This window comes from Pipra filicauda, unplaced genomic scaffold, assembly GCF_003945595.2.
Source record: "Pipra filicauda isolate LSUMZ 115617 unplaced genomic scaffold, ASM394559v2 scaffold109_size3271384_pilon, whole genome shotgun sequence".
Taxonomy (NCBI): Eukaryota; Metazoa; Chordata; class Aves; order Passeriformes; family Pipridae; genus Pipra; species Pipra filicauda.
The window spans coordinates 618,377-629,072 of NW_024103540.1; the positions used below are offsets into that span (position 1 = coordinate 618,377).

Sequence of the window (10,696 nt, forward strand, 5' to 3'; positions counted from 1 at the left end):
TGCACATTTTTAAAGGGAAACTCCAAAATTATACTGTATGCTTCAAAACACATCAGCTTAATCAAAAAGATCTTTTTTGTAACATATGGCAGCATGAAAATTTTTATAAATGAAGTAAAAAGCACTTTCATAAGCTTTACTTCACTTAAGAGGAATGCTGGGAAGAAAGGCAACAGCATTCTTCCTGCATATGTTTTTCTTGTTCTGAACAATGTGGGAAAACCTCATTTTACTTTAATCTAACAGTTCATTTTATGGAAGCAGCAACATTCTGCCCATTTATTAGCACAGAGGGTTTGGGGTTGCGGGTTGCTTTTTTTTCCCCCTTCCTTTTATAAAGTCTAATTTTAAGATGCACACTTCCAAAAAACATTATGGTGTCAATTGCACTACCCTTCAGCAATCCTGTAATAACTTTATTCAACCATTTCTAATTATAATTATATTTTCAATTCCTTTTAGCTATAGAAACTCTTTATCAATCAGAGCACAAGACAGAAAATTACTTTATTACAGCTACAGCTCGTTAGTCTGAGTGCTCTTAATGAAGCAGCCTCATAATCAGATGAAAATCATGCTGAAGAAAACTTGCATCATTAGTCTGGGCCTTAATTACCAAGAAATATAGTCACTAACAATGATACTCCATTTCATGATACGGTGCATGCACCTTCTACAGTACTTGCAATTAATAATTCTGCAGACTGCTACAGAATCTTTCTATTTATTCATAACAATGGAGGGTAAAAAATTCTAAATTTAATTGAGCGGCTCCGAATTCACTCTCTCACTCTCTCCTGCTCAGATTAAAATGTCAAAAGGCTAATATTCTATCTTACAATAATTCATCATTTTAATTACATATTTTATGTATGTGGAATGTCCTTTTTATTTTTTCTCCTCTTGATCATTTAGGGTGACATTTTGGGGGGACGTGTATCGAAAAAAATCTCTCCTTGTATGTAGGTGGCCCACACCAGAGTAGCAATAAATAGAAGAAAAAAGCATTTATTTTCCTTCTCAGTGAACAAGATCCATGTTGGATAAGCTTCAGAAACAAGCACAAGACATTCATTTAAATTAATTATGCCCTTCATCCAGCACACTTATCAGCAAGGATGGAAAGATTCTTGAACAAGGAATGTGTTGATCCCTAAAATCGCTTATGAATATGATCCAGTACAGGGTTAGTAACTTCTATGCAGAAGCCTCTTCTAATCCACTGCATTTTCTGTATGCTTTTGCACCGAAATGCTCGTCTGAAGTCTCCGCTAAGCTTCCTGCACACGAAAGCACCAGGAAATGCCGTGAGTGAGAGTCCCCTTCGTCCAGCTAATGAACCTGCTAAAAGATCAGATCACAGTCCTCGACACCGAACACCTGGAGGATATTTCACTCTCTTTTACAGCACGGAAAATGATTCCACAGACATCAGCGGGAACGTTCACAACTCACAGCAGCGTCCCCGAGATCTGTACCTGCTTCCTCCCTCCCTTGCCTTGTCGTGACTGAACCCTGACGGGCTCCCGAGGGCGATAAGGAGATTAACCGAGCAGGGAGCGAGTCCTGCTGCTCCGCTGGCTGCAAAGCTGCACGTCGGGAACTGGCGATTCCACTCCACATCAAAATAGTCCGGCATCAAGATATTTGACATTATGATTTTTTGCAAACTGCCCAGTCCTTGGCTGCTCTGTTGCTATCTAAGTCACATTACAGCAGGAAGAGATCGCTCTGGAGTTAAGTTACTGAGCCTGTGATTAATCTCAAGGGCATAAGCTAAATAACTCCCTTGTACCATTGAATTTTCTAGCTCTCACACGGTGCTGTGCTTTCATGCAAGCACTTCAAACAATAACTAGCCATTAGACAGGCTAGATGAACTTGCCGTAAGGATATTCAGCATATCCTGCTTCCCGGCACTGCGCTCCACGAGGCATCCTGGCTGTCGCCTCTGTTAAATGATCTGCTCCATCTTCCCATGATCTTTCTTTGACAAATTGTTGTCATCTTTTAAAGCCTTTTACGTCCCCTCCTGATACAAAAAGTAAGCTCCCTTCTCCTGAAACAAAAAGTAAGAAGCTCCCTTCTCTTTTTTTCCTGCCTCCCATGTGTGGCACAGTTGAGGGCTACTCAGCAAGAGAAGGTAAAACGATAAATCAGCCTAAAGTTCTGTAAAACAAATCCGTAGGGAGTTGGAATAAATAAATAAATAGATAAATAAATAAATAAATAAATAAATAAATAATTTGAAAGTCTTTCTGCTCACTCCCTCCTGCAACTCTTATTTTTCTTCCCTCCTGCCACACCTCAGTATTTTTTATTTTAGGAGAACTTCTTTTACGTAGTTGCTTCAAGAATTTGCATCTGGCACCAGCAGCCGACAGAGACAGGAGACTGACAAGATGGACTGTTGTGGCAATTCCTATGTTCCTACTACATTCCTAAGCTGTGCTTTTTGGCATTGAATATGGCAAGAAAAAAAGAGCATATTTAGAAACGTGACAACTGGAAAAAATATTCTTAAACCTTACAGTGCCTTCTAAAATTGCAGAATAAAATTAATTTATGTTATGTCTATAGCTGGCCAAAACCCAGGGGCTCACAGTAAACCAAATGGGGTAAAAAACTGGCTTTGAAAGGGATTCTGAGGTTTTGGCTCTGTCCAACAAGTATACTTATAAACTTATTGTATAACTTCCTGGCAGGAGAGCAGCATCAGACTGACCTCCACTTGCATCACAGAAATTACACATTCATTGTCTTTGAGGGGAAAATGTTCTTATGGTACCATATTAATATCCTTTGTGGGTTGGGTCATGAATCAGCATTGGCAGCCACCCCTGAAGCTGTCTACCTGCCAGCCTTCCCAGCTGGAAAACTGGTAACGCAGGAGAGACGTATATATAAGGGAAGTGATGGTTTCCCAATTCTGAATTGATTTGTACATGAATCCGCTCAAGTTTAAAGCACCCCAACGTGCCAGAAACCTGGTCCAACAAATATATATAATGGTGAGTGCTCCCTGCGTGGGCTCGGGTTGAGCGTCAGCGAGGCTGGGTTTGTGCAGCCCCGGCCCACGCAGCCAGCTCTGCGGTCCCACGGCCGCGCGCTGCAGTGATCCCCACGCTGCCCTTCACAGCAGGGCGACGCTTCCACAGGGGAAAACAGTTTGGTCTGGCTAAAATTCGGTTGGTTTGTTTGTTGTTTGTTTTTTTTTTTAAATTTTTCTTCCCTCTCTCTCTCTTTTTTTTTTTTTTTTTTTTTTTTTTTTTTTTTGGTGCCATGCCAGTAAGGAAGGGCACACGGGGCAAGAATGGGAGGGGTGGTGTCCCTAGGGGTTCTGACGGCCGGAGGGCAGCCCGTGGTTCTCGGGAAGCCCTTGGGAATTGCCCTTGGCTCCCTCTCCCCGCCGTGTCTGGGGGCTCGGCGCCCTCTGCCGTCCACCCGCCGCAGCGGCGGCACCGGGGACTGAGGGTTCGAGCCCCGGCTCTGCCGCCGCGGAAGGGGAGGAGGTGCCGTGGCCGCCCACGCCCCGCAGGTCTCCTACCTACCCTTTGGTAGCGCTCACAGTGCCAGCCTAATCGGTGCTTCACGAATCATTAATAACAAAGAGTAATAAACCACGGCGCTGCCCCTCGGGGTACAGCTCTCCACCCCCACCTAAAAGCATCAAGCGACTGGAACAAGCAATAATTTACATCTGCCAGTACCAATAATTAATGGCAAGAAATCACCTTGATGGGCACATGAGACTGAGTGTCCCCAGCCCAGCTTCTCTGGCAGGAGGGGCATCACAGTTGGGTCTCAGCCCGGCCGGCAGAGCCTGGAAACTCTCCCAGCCCATCCCTCCAGCTCTCTGCTCAAGAGGCTTGGAGCAGTGGTGCCATGGCTGGGGATCATTGTAACCTCAGTCACCAGGCACTGACTGCCAGACCTTTAGGCCTTAAACCAGGAGGAGGACACTCACTCAGCAGCACAGAGAGGAACTATTGTATTTTACCTGTCCAAGTGTTTCTGCAGTCCAGCCTCAGCTTCATGGCTCACATCCCTGAACTACAGCATGGCGATTAGATCAGTCCAAGTCAGCACCTTCCTCGCATTTTATCTTCTTAATTCTTGTTCCAAACGAGAGTTGTGTTTGCACACTCCTCCTCTTCTTCCCCCAGAAAGATTTGTCCCAAACTTAGAAACTAATCCTTCAAGGAGAAAAACAGGATTAGACTGGCAAAGACCTGGGTTTGGTGGAAGTAGAATAGCTGTGGTTTCCCAAATGCGCATAAATCCAACCTGCAGGTATAAGCCGCTCATCTGAGCTGCCACCCGACTGTTCCAAACGAGCACCACGCTGCCCATGTTCCTTGGCCATGCACCCTCCTGAGCTCCACTCCCTGTGAGCAGCCAGGAGAGAAGCTCCAGCAAAAAACAAGGAAGCTCCAGACACAGAGCCAGACTGCTGCAGCAGTAGGAAGGACAGTTTTTCCTCAAGTAAAGACATGCCAAGTCTCTTGGTTCCCTGTGCCTCTCACTGAAATTGCCTGCTATAAAATCCAGGTGGAATGTAAAATGCAGTTTAAAAAAAAAACCAAGACCAAATCAAGACAAACAAGATTTCCTTTGGTAAGCAGGTCAATACTGGGTTAGGTAGCACACAGTGTCCTTTTTAGGACACAAAAGACTACAAGTGAGTGGAATGGTCCACCTAGATGGGGAGCAATAGGCAGCTGAGCTAAGAGAACATGCAGCAGTGACAGTTTGCTTGGGAAAGGGGATGGACACGAGACATCTTGCAGGAATTGGAGCACAGCTACAGCGTAAGAGAGTCTTCAGTCACTGGATAGATACAATCCATTTCCATAACCCATTACACCTGTAATGAAAGCATGGAAGTACACCCATGTGAGATGCCTGCACTTCCCACACAAAGATGCTTCTCATCACCATCATGGCTTTGCACCTTAACCTCAAGGCAACTCTGCCTGCTCTAGCACTGCAGGAGCTCACAAAGACTAGGGCAGAGGAAGGACAGGCCTGGAGGGGTCCCTAGGTCTGCCCAGCTCTGGACAAACTCTGCCTTCTCAGGTCACACAGTGTAGAGCTGCTCTCCTTTGCTTCCTTCTAGCTGGGGTCACTTAGGCCATCAGCACAAGAGGGAAGTGCAAAACCCAATTTGCCTACACTGCCCCCCATCCTGGCTGTCACAAGACACTCAAACCTCTCCCTCTCTCCAGCCTGCAAGAGGCATTGCACTGTGGTGTTCCAACCGGCCAAAAAGACGATCCACCACCATAAAGGTACACAATTTCTTCTACGCCAGCAGTCCCCTACCTCCTCTCCTCCTTGCATGTGGGCAAGACTCACTATTCATTTCCCCCACATACTCTGGGAGAAGGGAACTATGGCAGGGCTCTTTTGGTGATGGTGGGGTGTTATTTTGTTTGTATTTTTTCCAAAGCCAGTGGGCAGAGGGTGAAACAAGCCTGTGCAACGTGCAGCAACACTGCTGCAAGTTCCCATCAGCCATAGTGGCACGTTGCCTGGGGACGCTGACGAAATACTCCGGGCCTCTGCTTGATTGCACAAAATGCCCCTGAAATTGCCAGATCAGGAGGAAAGGTGCAGTGCAGGAGGAGGCAGAGAGCAAAACCCTAAAAGACCGGCCAAAATCCATGATCCCTTCTGTTCCTACACCCGTGATCCAGCAAACCCACCTCACATCCTCCAACAGCCTGGGATGGAGTCAGCAGATATTGAAAGTTTATCGGCTCTTACTTCACAAGGATCTCCAGAATTATCCCCAACCTGTATCTTCCAAGCACTTTCAAGACTCTTGCCGTATGAAAACAGATGGGACCAGAGCTGGGGTTTTTTTGCTGTTGGATGATTTTTTTTTTCCCTTCTTATACGATGACGTGGTTTATATTATTTGTTCAGTGGGATCACTGCCATTCCACTGAAGAGCCTATTTTAAATATCAACACAGGTTGGTATTTTAAGAGTTATTTAAAATGTCACCAGTCACAGAATGTTTAATTATTGCAAACATCTTTCAAAAAATTCCACCGTGGATTTCTTGCACCAAGTGATTTATTTCAGATATAATTTCTGTTTAATTAATAGGGGATTTAGCTCTGACCTGGAGGGTGTGAGAACCAGCAGAGGAGCTGGAGTTTAGTTGGGTTAACATTAAACCTGCTTGTGCCTGTTGGAGGCTGAGAGGAAAAAAAAAAAAAAAGAAAAAAAATTGGGCTGGCACTTATTCAGGTGCTGCTGCTACCCCAGCAATATTCTCATGTTGATTGCAATGGAAAAATTGTAAAGTCAAACAGAACTTGGGGGAAAAAAATTAATCACCAGAATATGAACATTGTGCTTTGTTATTTATTTTAACTATGTATATAATTTGCTATAGAGTATAATTATCCCTAATTTCGGCTGAGATAATATCTGGGCCACGCTTTGTTATTCACATAGTCTCAGAGAGCAGTTTCTCAATCAGTCTGGCCTGAATTTCCTTACACCTTGAGGACAATTGGAATCAAGCACTAAAAGTATATTTGGGGAAGGAGAGAGAAGGAAAAAAAAAAAGGCACCTACTTAGAAAAAAAGAATTACAAACTTGGAAAATGCCTAATCTACGCTGCTCAAAACACCAGGTTACATCAGAACCAACTTTAATATCCTGTAAAAATCTCTGAGTATGACGCACATACAGCTGTCTAATATTGCTGCTTAAAATGCCCCCACATTAAATAAGATTCTATGCTGTAAAATTTTGCAAGGTGATAAAACAAAAAAATTATATAATAAATATAAACCATCTGCATTTTTTAACAAGCCATTTGGAAATGGATTTAATTTATATTTAGAATTGTTTTGAAGTGTTCTCTTTTTTTGAAAATGTCCCAGTTACAGTATATTAGGTTTTCAGTAGAAAGATTAAAAGAGCTGACGCACAAATAAACATGCATGCACACCCAGAGCAATTTCCAGAACTATGAGAGCATTTGATTCTTCAAGGATACTACAGCTGGCTTTTAGTCACATAAAAAGGGTCAGTGTGTGCAATCGGCAGCTCTGGAAAATGGATTCACGAACACAAAAATGCATTAAAACAACATTAAGATTTTGGCAACAACCAACATAAGCCAGGAAACTGAGCTTCAGGCTGAGCTTGCATCCTTAACTCCTTCCATGGCACTCGTTGAAAGTCAGTCTGCAGGAGGGGAAAGCCCATCCTGGGGCTTCTAAAGGTCAGAGCAGAGGTAGCAAAGGGAATCAGGGCACAACACAGGAAGGGTATAAAAGGGAATCAGGCTTCTTGGTATGACCCAGCTCCCATGGCATTATATCCTTTAACAGAATCACACTTTGTGTCAGAGGTCTGTTCAGCCTGCATGTCCACCTAAAAAGCTTTTCACTTAACTTCCCTGTATTACCTCTACTGCCTCGCACTCCCACCTCCACTGCACAGGACACTCCTGAGTGCTTTCTGAGTGTTTGTTTCCAGCAAATCTCCCAACACCAGTGAAACAGGGATGATACAGCACTGCTCTGAGCACCTATCAACAGCAAAAGAGGTTCAATGTTTTCAAAACTGTAAAGAGCTTTGTATGCCCTGGCACCACTGCCAGGCACCTTGGGCCCCCTCCCCTCTCATCTTGCCATCAGATGCACATTAACTCCCTAAATCTTAGCTCGGTCTCTGAGTGAATGGTATTTACCTTTTTTAACTCCCTTCAGTTCAGCATTCCCAAAAGCCAGAGAAGGTTTTTTTCAGCTGAATCCCACACCTAGAAGAACTAATGGGTTTGGCTACAAATCCTTTCCTGAGACTAAAAATCAGTTTTTTCTCCCCAGTACACAGATGGTGGTGTAGTACAAGAAAAAAAAAAAAAAAAGGCATTTTGTGCCAGACCAAGCAGGTAATGCATAAAGGGGATGGGACTTGGACTATTTTACTTCCTTTGCCATTCCTTCTTCTAGTAAAGTACAATCTGCCAGGAACCATTACAGAGTAGGAGAAAGTTACTTTACTTTTTAAAAGAAATTGAGCACCATATTAGAACTACAGGCATTTTCATGTCTACTCATAAATATCTGAGTGGTCATTTGTTTAATTTTAAATCATTTGCTCTATTAATAAGCAAATGCACTATTGACTAGATACCAAATGTAATTCTTCTGCCTGAAAACAGATACCAAGAATGTTAAGTTCATCATCATTAAGGAAAAAAAGGAGCTTTTATTGGACTCTCTCTTTCTATTTTATCATTTAATTACCTGGTGCTAACGTCTGATCAATGAGATCAAAGTTTGAACAAGCCAGGGATTTTTCAAAGACGCACCTCTGGACAGAAAACTCTGCATTTACAAGCACAGCATTTTGCCTTTTTTGGTGTCTAATTGCATTCCTGTGCCAATCAATGTATAGCTAACAGAGATCTACTCGCTCTGCTGTAGGATATGCAATCCAAATCCTCTATGCCCTCCCTGGTGTGCTTCTTCACAGCCTCTCTGTTAACATCATCACAGCTCTGCTTGAGTACTTGAGCTCCTCTCTTGTTTATTTTGTGGTTTTTTTCTTTGCTTTAAGGAAACACTTCACTGCTCACACAACCTTAGGAATTTCAGGACTCAAAAAGAAATTTAAAAAAAAAAATTATTCTAAACTTGTATTCATGTATGCAGTTTTTAAGGCAACTGTGAGGGAGAGGAAGAATTCCTTCCTACCTCTGAAATGAGGAAGTTCAGCCAAAGAAAATTACCCAACTGGCATCTCATTCCCAAACATAGGGTGGGGCAGTCATCTCCAAACAATTCCTTTTTTCCCTTCCTATGTAACTCCCCTGTTCCATTCTCTTCTTTCTGGGGACTTTGGGAGTTCTTTCCCAAAAAAATAAAACACTAGAAAAAAACAGAGGAACTTCATATCTCATTCGTACCTACTTCCTCTCACAGTCTTCACTCACTCAACCAAGAAGAAAAGAAGCTGTACTTCAGGAAAAGAGGAAGGATTTAGAGGGGAAAGCCATCATCCTTTGGCTATTTTCTGGATTACTTGGTTTCTGATAAGAATGCCTGCCAAAGAAAGTAGCTGCCCAGGGAGATGGAGCTCTTCAAAAGGAAAAGATACAGAAATGGTAAGATGGCAAGACTTTTTCAGCAAGAAAGAAGTTAGCCTTACGAATAACAATTTTTCCTGTGTTCCCTAGCCCCCTATCTTCAGCACCAAAATTCCCCAGAAGCAGTGGTGTTACAGTACCCACAGTGACAGAATAAAAATTTTAGACCAGCAACTCTACAGAAATAAAAAGGAAAATTTAAAGTTATAAATGTCTGAGAGAAACGTAACAACTGCTTTGGGGGAGAATGTTTTCCCCTCAGGGTTTGCCACTTCCTCTCAACAAGGACTGGAGAAGGAAGAAACTCCCATACTAGGAAACAACTTTGTCCTTTTTTCAGATCTTCAGATGCACACAGAGAGCATGTTCCAAATAACAAAAAAAAATAGAGAGTTTAAAAAAAAAAAACAAAACCAACAAACATCAGGGCATGAAGGAGGTTTGGAGGTGTGCAACACCAGTGGAAATTGCTGAATAGGACAACCTAAACCTGTTCTGAGTAATGGATGAAAATAAAGTACAATGCTGTTTTAAAAGCAGGAATTTTTCCTTTGTCTTTAAAAAACCAACAACAAAACAACAACATAACGTCAGTTACAAGATTTGACCTCGAAGTTCAGCACAGAACCACTCAGCACAAGACAGCAAACCCCTGCACAGAAAAACAAAACCAAAACTAATCCTCATCCCCATCCTAAGGATGCTTCAGGCACCATCCTGGCAGCCTTGGGCCATGTGAATATGGACAGAGTGAGGATTTGGGTCTCATTCAAAGGCTCTGAAGGACTCCAGTTAGGTTTGTATCAGGGGCACATCTATGAATCCACATCACCCATCAGGGAAATGTTCAGGAGAACAAACGTGGCTGATTTGCTCATGCAGGTTGGAGTGTTTGCATGCCCAGCTCTACATGTGTTTTATGTTGGGGTGCAGGAAAAGGCCCAAGCCCGCATCCATCTACAGCAATACTTCAAGAATACAGAAACCGATTTTTCCCTTGCTGTCTAAAAATCTCAGTCCTAGAAAATGTACTGTGCGTCAGTTAAGCTCAGACAAGACAGAAGCGTAGCTTTCTGTGGCCCAGCTCCAGCTCAGTACTACTCCAGCAGGACTGCTTATATTCATAGAATCATAGAATCATAGAATCATAGAATCATAGAATCATAGAATCATAGAATCGACTGGGTTGGAAAAGACCTCCGAGATCATCGAGTCCAACCCTTGGTCCAAATCCAGTCCATTTACTAGATCATGGCACTCAGTGCCACGTCCAATCTGCGTTTAAAAATCTCCAGGGATGGTGAATCCACCACTTCTCTGGGCAGCCCATTCCAATGCCTGATTACTCTCTCTGTAAAGAATTTTCTCCTGATATCCAACTTAAACTTCCCCTGGCGGAGCTTAAGCCCGTGCCCCCTTGTCCTATTGCTGAGTGCCTGAGAGAAGAGAGCAACCCCCACCTGGCTAGAACTTCCCTTCAGGTAGTTATAGACGGTGATGAGGTCACCTCTGAGCCTCCTCTTCTCCAGGCTAAACAACCCCATCTCCCTCAGCCTCTCCCCATAGGACTTATG

The 10,696-nt window shown here is 43.3% G+C and overlaps 1 long non-coding RNA gene across 1 annotated transcript; it reads right to left on the reverse strand.

The window, feature by feature from the left end:
- Positions 1 to 1,075: 1,075 nt before the first annotated feature.
- LOC120323191 lies at positions 1,076 to 5,820 on the reverse strand. The gene is made up of 3 exons (XR_005563421.1): positions 5,709 to 5,820; positions 4,001 to 4,196; positions 1,076 to 1,344 (listed from the first exon to the last, which is right to left on the reverse strand). It is a non-coding gene; the product is annotated as an uncharacterized LOC120323191 (long non-coding RNA).
- Positions 5,821 to 10,696: the final 4,876 nt, after the last annotated feature.